The following is a 10,561-nucleotide window of genomic DNA, read 5'->3' on the forward strand; positions in this document are numbered from 1 at the left end:
ATAAAAATGGCTTTCAAAGAGATGAGCAATTTTTCTTAAAAAAAAAAGAGAGAGAGAGATGAGCAATAAGTTAATTTATGTTCATGAACTTCGCCCACGAACAACTCATTAAATATGTTAATTAATTATGTTAATTTAAACTTTCTTTAACACGAAACTACATAATTTTAAAACCTACAAAACTAAATTTTATATAAATAAACTACGTTTACATAAATATTATTATTGAAAAACAATCGAACCAATCTTGCTCATGAACGTGTTGATGAACATTATAATCGAGTTTATTCATGAGCTTTTTCATGAACCTATAACTAAACCTGTTTCGCGAGCTTTTAAACGGAGTTATCATTTTACAAATCGAACCAAACACATTCGATTTTTTTTATCAAGCTAAACGCTGAGCTGCTCATGAGCCACTCGTTTAGAGTTAGAGACTCTTATATTTAGGTCAATTAAGGGCCTAATATTCATTTGTTACATTTAGTTGATATGATATTGTTCCACTACATCCTTCTTATATGAGTTGCAAATCAAATGATTATGAAATTATTTTAGTAAAAAATTAAAAAAAAAATCCAAAAACCTTAAAATTTTAGGTTTTTCTCGTTTGACAACAAAACAGATAAGAAAATAAAAAGTAAAATTTTAGGATTGTGGGTAAAAAAAAAATTATTTTATATTATGTGGAAATGTCATGCCAATTGAATCTAAGATAAACATATTATATAATTAATAGAGATAGTCGTAAATTATTTATCAACCTGCAACAAATCCTAAATTGAGACAAAAACTGATCAATTTACAATTTTTTTTAATATATTAGGTTCTAAATTTGAGAAATTATTAGAAGTACTCGGGTTTCATGTTAAACGGAGGATCTTCCAAACATATTTTGATATATGTAATACGGATCCATATATATTATAAGATGTCCCATTATTTTATTTATTCAGTGAGATCACAATACACGTATCCAAATGTGAATTCGGAGACCGAGTGTTTAATATAAGAACTTTGTAGATTGATCCTTTGGCCTATAATATGTGAGGAGGATTATATACCTAGGGTTCTAATATATTTGGTGTACATGAGATATATTTGAATTGGGGGTAGTTGTCAAATTTATTTTCTTTAGAATTATATGTGTTGCATTGTATTTTATGGCTCATATTTATTGAAATATTCCCCTCAACTCTACAACATGGAAACTTAAATTGCTAAAAATATTGACTTGTGTAGTATATTTGTTAATTTTTCTTATCTCAAAAGTTCAAGGGAGTATTTTAATTATAAAAGGTTAAATTGATAGTTGATGTGAGAAAATTTGAGATGAACTTCGTCGAGTCGTTCTGGCGCTTAAGGTAAGATAGAAAAAATATCAATGAGGGTTTGGAGACCGACAATTCTATTGGTGCTTAATTCAGCAAAGCTAGGGAGGAAATTGATACTGAAAAGTATGTAGTCTGAATATGCAAAAAGAATATTACTTTTTGTGCATTGGTGTACCTTTCCTTTTATATAGTGAGAAAATTATGGGCCCTGGATGAGCCGGATTCTACGTGGGAACTACTTAATGGAAGAAGTTTATTGTCAACCTGAAACGAATGTACCAACTGTAATCGTTATTCGTAATTCAAGGCGCAAGACCGGGGTTGAATGTCAATGACCCTACGAACTGGTCCATGTGGCACTAGCGGTTACATTATATCTTGATATCGGATGCCCCTCCCCAAGTCGATGGACTGGAGTGCTTTATAACTTCGTTGCTTTGAACGACTAAATGAGAACATTCTATGTAGAGCTTCAATTTACGTCCAATCAAAGAAATGCTTCAATGGATATATATACGAGGTGGAACAATCCTTATGTTATGTTGCCTTTATAATTTTTACGATTGTGTTGGCGCGTGTGTTTTACTTCTGATGTAAAGTAGACAAGGTAAATAGTGGAGGTGTGGATGAATTATATTTCAATGACGACTACTACTATGAATTCCTGACATGTGTCAATTGGGCATTCCCTTTCTATTTAACCAACTACTAGTGGAAAAATGGCCATTTGCATCGACCTATTTGCATTGGTCCTTATAAAGTGCGATGTAAAAGGTCCATTTGCATCAGTCCTTTGTTTGGCCGATGCAATGGCCCTAAATGGCCGATGCAAATGCTTTTTTTTTTCACTAATAAACGTATATAATAAACTTGTTTCAACTGTCTTTTCAACTTTAGAGTCTTTTTTTGAAACAACATTATCATTATTAATTGCTTTTCAAGTCCGTTACTTTGATATCTATTTGAAGTCTATAAAAGGAGGGTAGATTTTAAAAGATTTTTGTGAACTGATTTCTTCCTTAAACCTTTTCAAAAGTTTTTTCTTTGGAGGATTTAAAAAACTCACCATGCTTGTCAAATACAGGGTGACCCTTAATTCTTAAATAATTTGTGAGTTGAGTAATATAAAAGACATGTACCAAATAATTAAAATCTAACAATCTTATACCTGTCCAAAAGATTCTTAGTTTACTTTTTAAAAATAATACTAATCTGTTTCATAATAGACATCTTTCTAAAGAATTTTCTTTTTTTATAATACATGATTTGATTGTATCTATACACACTAATTGATTTTTATAAATATACTCGTGTTTAAGTTTTTTTTTTTATTTTGGAATAGATAAATTTATTAGTAGATGCAATTAATACAATAATAAAAAAAGTCCTTTTAATTAAAATTAATTATATTTATTATTTTTGTGCATTAAAAGGCATATAGATAACTTGCTGGATCCGATTTGATGATCTCCGCCGTAGTTACCTGCAAAACAGCACCGGAGACAGGATCTCCGGGAAAACTCTCCGACGATCAAGTCAGTTTTTGTAGGAGGGTTGGTAAATTGACAATAGTATTGTGGGAAAAATGTGAATGTACCTTTCCCCCTTTGGCCTTAGGGCTTTTTATAAGTGTTCTTAAGTAACCGCCGAGGGCGGTTACCCCTTCCAGGCCATGTTCCGAGGGCGGTTACTCCTTTTTAGGTCATGCCCCCTCTCGTGGCTTTCGTGGCAACAAACGTGGTATCGTTTGTCCTGAGTGGGAGTTTTAATGCTCCATTTAGGAATTCGGGGCGGTTACTCACTTCACCCGCTTCCTCTATTCGGGTCCCATCCCATCTTAGACCATGGATCTAAGTATGGGCTGGGCCCGTGTAATGAATTCGGCCCGGTTTGGCTTCGCAGGTCATCACATGCCTCCCCCTTAGTTTGGCAAGAGCCCTTTAGGGTCTTTTTTATAGGAGACTCTTCGTTTTTGTCTGGATTTTCAAAATTCAAAAATTGTGACTTTCCCTTTCCCGTCGTTTCTTTTCCGGCATCCACCTTTTGCGTCGTTTCTCTTTCGGCATCAACCTTTTTGCGTCCGTTCTTCTCTGTGTCGTCTTTCATATGTAAGTGTTGTTAGACGAGGTGTCGCGGCCTAATCTCCCGGGCGGACCGGGAGGTGGACAACCTCATGGCGACATAAGCGGTGGTTGGCGCCGAAAGCAACCAATCGCGGAATCAAGCTGCTCGGCAGGACCGGAGCTCGGAGATATGGAAGAGTCGCCACCCACGAATGGAAAAATGAACACCGATCCCTTGCGGGAGACCGGTGTGGGTTCGGGAAACTTAGGTACGAGCCGAGAAGGCTAGCTCCTTTCCGGAGAAAGGCTACTAGGCACCCCGACATCGCCCGGTTATGAACCACCGGCCTCCTACTCAGCATGTTAGGCGATAACGGACTAATCGTATACTTCTTTAAGTTTAAAATTCATTTGAAACCCTTTTCTTTCTCTTTTTGGAAACCATTTTGAGCATATGATATTGAAAAGCCACATCAGTAAAGAATCACCCATTTATGTTTATACATACACAGAGAGGGGGAAGAAAGAAGTGATTTATTTACAACCGTATTTAAATATTATGTTGTGTGTCTATTCTACATTAACTTATTTCCCCAAAACGATGTTTATTACATGGTTCGCACCTTAATCGCCGTTGGAACGATTTAGGTGCGTTTTAAAACCCCGTTTGATGAAGCTTACCCGAGTCGCCGTTGGAACGACTCGAGTAATTGAAAACGTTAAAGTAAAAGCCTTTTAATAAGAAAACGTGGTTAAACATACAAGTCAATTTTATTTTGTACAAATTCATTAAGAAAGTGATTCAAAATCTCCATTATTAACAAAGAAAACGATTTTGATTACAATGTTCGCTTAATCCGTCGTTGGAATGGACTAAGGTTTTAAAACGTGGTATTTTGAAGACGATTTGAAATATCAACCAAAATGACTCTATTTATCTACATTAGAGATTTAAGAAAGCTTATTAGCTTAAATAATTTAATTGAAAACTCTCTTTTTGTGACTTATTTTCCCCACTTATTTAATGGACTCTCTAACTATTATAATTACATCAATAAACACATTTAGGCCCAAAAATTAATTTTTCCAAGTGAAGCCCATTTGAAACATGGACTTATAAATGACCAAAAGAGATAAAGAAGATAATATAGATATATATTTACACATTTTAGCCCAAAAGACATAAAATAAGAGTAAAAGAAAATATACTATCTAATACATATATAAGAAAGAATAATGAAAATAATATATTTATACTTTAAACATAAGAAAATAGTGAATGAAATTCATAAATAGGAAAATAGCCTTTATCACTCAAAATAATTTTATTTAACAATAATTAAGATAACCCAAATATACCCTAAGACTATATATATATATACATAACTAGTATAATCCTAATGTTAAAAAGACTATATGTTCATCCCCCAATATCTACTAATTATTTCCCAAAATGCCCAAGTAAATAACATTTAAAATAGAATTTAATGTAATTTAAATGAATAATAATAAAAAAGAAAGTAATATGTACATATATAAAAAAATTAGAATAAAAATGGAATACCAATCTCCTAAAATAATTATATATGTTAAAGTTTTAAAACAATTTGAAAAGAATATATTACATAATTATATATATATATATATATTACACGAGGTTGGGCGCCCGCGCCCAACCCTCGTCGGGCGTCCGCCCGACGCGTTGGGCGTTCGCCCGACGTGGTTGGGTGCCCGCCCGGTGACCCTCGGGGCGTGCCCCGCGCCGTCGGACGCGTGCACCCCGCGGCCGCCGAGCGCGCATTCCGCGCAGCTAGACGCTCGCACGTCACGGCCGCCGAACGCGCGCCCCGCGCTGCCAGGCACGTGTGCTCAATGGCCCACGAGGGCGCGCACCGCAAGCGGTCCCAGACATTGCTCGGGCGTCGAGAGCATGCCACTCGCGGTGCGTCCGACGGACGCCGCGCGCACGTCTCGAGCCGTCAAGCGGGCGTTCGACCATCGTCGTCCGCGTGCGGGATGCCGTTGTGTGCCCGCGCCGTGCCGTTAATTTTCCTCAGCTTATTATTCTTTATATATTTTTCAAAACTTCCGGAATCAATCGCTTCGACCGTCTTGTTTCAGGTTTTCGTCACAGGTCCTCCGACTCGGTGTCTACAGTTGCCCCTACTTTTCTATTTTGACAGTGATGTGTGTGGTTCGAAAACGTTTTTGCTAACGTAACACATGCAATGTAAAACATATAAAAGTAAAAGACATGTAACGAGTAGGAGGAAACATACCTGACCTTTGCGCTGCGCGCTCCGGCGTTGCTCTCTGACTGCATCAGACTCTGCTTCGGGCTGCACCCTAGTTCACGACCACGGGGATAATGGCTAAATAGCTACCCTAGTTTACGACCGTGGGGATAATGGCTAAACAGCTACCCTATTTCAAGATTGCGGGGATAATGGCTAAATAGCTACCCTGATTTACGACTGCTGGGATAATGGCTAAACAGCTACCCTATTTCAAGATCGCGGGGATAATGGCTAAAAAGCTACCCTATTTCAAGATCGCGGGGATGATGGCTAAACAGCTATCCTGGTTTACGACTACGGGGATGATGGCTAAACAGCTACCCTGGTTTACGACTGCGGGGATAATGGCTAAACAGCTACCCTATTTCAAGATTGCGGGGATAATGGCTAAATAGCTACCCTGATTTACGACTGCGGGGATAATGGCTAAATAGCTACCCCATGTCAAGATTGCGGTGAAGATGGCTAAAAAGCAACTCCGGTCAACGACCGTGAGTCAGATGGCTCAAAAGCAACTCCGGTCAACGACCGTGAGTCAGATGGCTCAAAAGCAACTTCGGTCCACGACCGGGAGCCAAATGGCTCAAAAGCAACTTCGGTCCGCGACCGAGAGTCAAATGGCTCAAAAGCAACTCTGGTCTGCGACCGTGAGTCAAATGGCTAAAAAGCAACTTCGGCCTGCGACCGAGAGTCAAATGGCTCAAAAGCAACTTCGGTCTGCGACCGAGAGTCAAATGGCTAAAAAGCAACTTCGGTCTGCGACCGAGAGTCAAATGGCTCAAAAGCAACTCCGGTCTGCGACCGTGAGTCAAATGGCTCAAAAGCAACTCCGGTCTGCGACCGTGAGTCAAATGGCTAAAAAGCGGGTTCTGTTTCTGGATTTTCTTACCACACTGTTGTCTGTATTTTCTCACTGGAGTTATCATCTCGACGATTCGATAGGCACACGTCTGAGTCCGAAATGAAATAGACTACTGAGTGTTTTTCTGTTGAGTGTCGTCTGTATTTTGACTGGTGTCACTGTTCTGTAAAAATTAGCTGTTGTCTGGAATTGATGTTTTGACAATGTTAGTCACTGTCTGGGAGAAATGCAGGCTGAAACGGACTGCAAATCGGAGGTCTGTGCACCTGGTAATTAATTATTTACTTTTTTACCTTTATGTCAAATCGTACTTTTTTCACTATTTACGGGAATACCATTCCCTTTTCCTATATAAGGTGGTGGGGTTTCATTTCAACCACACACCTTCTCTCTCCTCTTTCTCTCACTAGACTTCAATTTGGATTATTCTCGGGATGGATTTAGACGAATAGGATGGCACCCGAGGCATGGACGAGGTTTATGTAAACCTGGATAGAGTGGATACCTTCCACGACCCTACAACACACTTGAGCAGGACACGCTGCAACGAGGTAAGTGGTTTCTCACTTTTATTTGATTTGAACTCTAGGATTTAGCACTCCTATACGAACATGATTTGCATGCTAACTCTTAGACTACCTTAGAGGACCTTAGCTAGAAAACGTGAATTCCTTTATTTACACGTAACACCTGTTTGTTTTTGTAAGAATGCGCGCTATATGCATGTGAATAGTACCCTACGAATTTATGCATGTTAACAGTAAAAACGATGTGAATAGTAAAAACGTGAATAGTGACAACGTGAATAGTAAAAACTTAGCTAATGCATGTGAATAGTGACAACGTGAATAGTAAAAACTTAGCTAACGCACGTGAATAGTAAAAACTTAGCTAATGCACGTGAATAGTAAAAATGTGAATAGTGCACGTGAATAGTAAAAACGTGAATAGTAAAACCTAATCTACGCTTCTCGTCATCGCAGACGAGAGTGGATCAAAGAATTGACTCAACCTTACGTGAAGGACCCTACATGAGAGATTTTTACAGAAAATTGGTCCTAACTGACCAGATGTCTCTAGGTTAGAAAATGAAAGAATACCTAGTCTTAACGCGTTCTTATCACTTGCTTGCCTTAGGAGCTGTATTTAAATTTTCTTATCTTGTTCTTTTTTAGTTCATTGAGATTTCGGGGACCACCGCCGAGGTTCTCTCATGGTATGATAGGCTAGGTGCCGCGGCGAGAGCCCGTGTGCAGGAGTTGGGCTTCGAGCCCTTTATTGCAGCGCTGCCCCGCACCAACGGGGTATGCGATCCTTTTGGCCTACGGGCCTTATGCGAGCGGTGGGTTGACTCGACCCACACCTTCCACCTTTCCTTTGGGGAGATGACCATCTCGCCTCGAGATTTTTCGCTGTTGACAGGATTGCGAGGGAGCAACACTCCAGTCCCTTTCCACTTTGGTATGATGCGACCACGGGTTGACCCTGCTAGGCTTGCTACCTTGATTAGATCGGGAGTTCGTCTATGCGCCAAGTCTACTCCGGCGAAGTTTGTCTCTACCGCGAGCCTCTTGAGTAGACGTGATTTCTGCGAGACTGACGCTACCGACCTGGTGGTTCGTAGTTTCTTAGTATATGCTCTGAGTGAGACGATTTTCCGCACGAATGGTGGGAAGGTACACGCAGGTCTCATTCAGGCACTTAGCGATCTGGATGCAGCAGCTTCTTATGATTGGGCAGGGGCAGGCTTAGCCTTTCTTTACAAGTTCTTGGATCTGACTTGCCGGAAGCGCAAGGACTTCGGCGGTTATACCTTTGCCCTGCTGGTACGTGACGCCTTCTTGACTTATCCGTCTTATCTTTTTCGCATTTTTCACACTCCTAGTCCTTGTTTTTACCGCAGGTGTGGGCATACGAGAGACACATCCTTCCTAGCCGGTCTCGACCTCGACCGAGAGTACCGAGGCCGCCATTTATGACTCGATGGAGGGACTTCGACTTGAGCGCTGAGAGGAGTCGGACAGTGTCGCGGCTTCTGGATCGGATTGACTCGATGACCCTGAGTCAGGTAGATTTTGCCCCATCGTGCCAGATTTTGGTTTGAGCCTTTCTGACTTTCTCTTTGTGTATTTTGCTTTAGATTCAGTTCAGGTGGGATGACCTCGACTTCGGCCCTGAGTATGCATACGTGTCGATGATCCAGGAGCAGCAGTGTGTGCTCACCGGCCCCTGCGTGCGGGCGTGGTATCTAGGGGATCGAGGCATTACCGGGGTTAGGGACGCTCATTGGACGCCGGGTGAGATCCCCATCTCTATGTTCGCGGTACGGACTCTGCCCCTATCGACCATTCGTCGAGATCTGACCCGTCGTTTTGTCGGTAGAGTGGTCTGGATTCATGCAGGGGGTCGCGAGCCTTATTTGTCTACTTTACTGAGCGCGAGGGATGCCCCGGCGGCATCGATGGAGGTAGATCCGGTGGCGGACGTGTTTTCGAGAGAGGCGGTCGAGGCCGTCTTTGGTCAGGCGGAGGTTCCGGTAAGTGATTCCGCCCCCTTTTCATTTTTTTCATGATATGCTCGGAGGTTTTATTGTGTGTTTTTTTTTTTTTTTTTTTTTTGCAGGAGGGATCTTGGAGGAGTGCCCACTTATCTGATTTTTTTGATGGCACTCAGACTCAGACACCAGCGCGCGAGCAGTCCTCCAGCGCAGCCCGACCGGAGAGATCGTCCATAGGCGTGCCTATACCAGGCTACGGGAGGGACTATGCTACGATCCGCTATGACGAGTCTGGGACACCTTATGCGGGATTCGAGGCGGCCCCTCCTATCTTCTCCTCGAGGGTCCCGTTTGATCTCTCGGACGCTTCACTGACCACTAGGGAGACCTGTACAGACTACGTGGATCTATCCGGCTTCCTACGAGATCGCCTCAGCTTGCGCTGCACCGACCACCTGGTATGTATCATTACTGTACTTTAGTGTAGTGAAATGTATGCATGTATGTATGATTTATGTTTTTGCCTATGCTGCCTCTTATCTTTTTTTCTTTTTTTTTTGTAGAGTGATCTTCATGCCCATGAGCGGAGACAGAGTGAGCTAGTGCGGGAAGCTGATGCCCGAGTTGGTCGTGTGTATCAAGAGAGGAACGACCACTGGTCGGGAGTGATGCGACGGGAGACTGAGGGTCGCCTTGCCGTCGAGGAGAGGGCGCGTGATGAGTTGATCAGACGCCTTGCTGCAGAGGAGAGAGCACGAGCTGCTGATGAGAGAGCACGGGTTTCTGATGAGAGAGCACGAGCTTCTGATGAGAGAGCGCGTGCTGCCGAGGAGACACTATCTGCGGGGCGGGCATCTCACCTGAGAGATTTTGAGAACTATTGGGACTTCCTTCCGTATTAGGCTCGTAGCTTTCATTGTTGCTTTGTAGCTTTTATTAGGGTTTCTCCGATGTATAGCTGATGTATAGGGAGTGGGGTGGATAGTAGGTAGGCTTTTTGTGAAAAGTAGGATAGGAAATGTATAACTCGTGATTCATATTACCATGCATTCAGTAGATTATGATGATTCCAATCATTCTCGTCAAATATATTCATGCCTTTATTTATTTACAAACAACAGAAATACTTAGTCTCTTATACATTGTTTTTGTAATTGCTCAAGTTATAACTATTGTTACCAGGACCCGCCTTTCGGTTTTCGGATCCCGGCGATTTTCCTCCTCTCCTTTTACTATCCCGGAATTTTTAAATGAGCGCCCTTTCGGGTTTTCACCCATTGGGATTTCCCTTATTGTTGCATAGGTCGCCCTTTGCGGGTTTTCGACCTATCGGGAATTTTTCTTTTTTTTTCTCTTTTTTTTTTTTTTTTTTACGAAAAGTATTTCTTAAGCCTATCCAGATTGGTAGGTTCGGAGAATTCCATGCCGTCCATTGTGGTTAACTTCACCGCTCCTTTGCTTAGTATCTTCTTCACGACGAATGGTCCTTCCCAGTTAGGCCTGAACTT

This window comes from Euphorbia lathyris, chromosome 8, assembly GCF_963576675.1.
Source record: "Euphorbia lathyris chromosome 8, ddEupLath1.1, whole genome shotgun sequence".
NCBI lineage: Eukaryota > Viridiplantae > Streptophyta > Magnoliopsida > Malpighiales > Euphorbiaceae > Euphorbia > Euphorbia lathyris.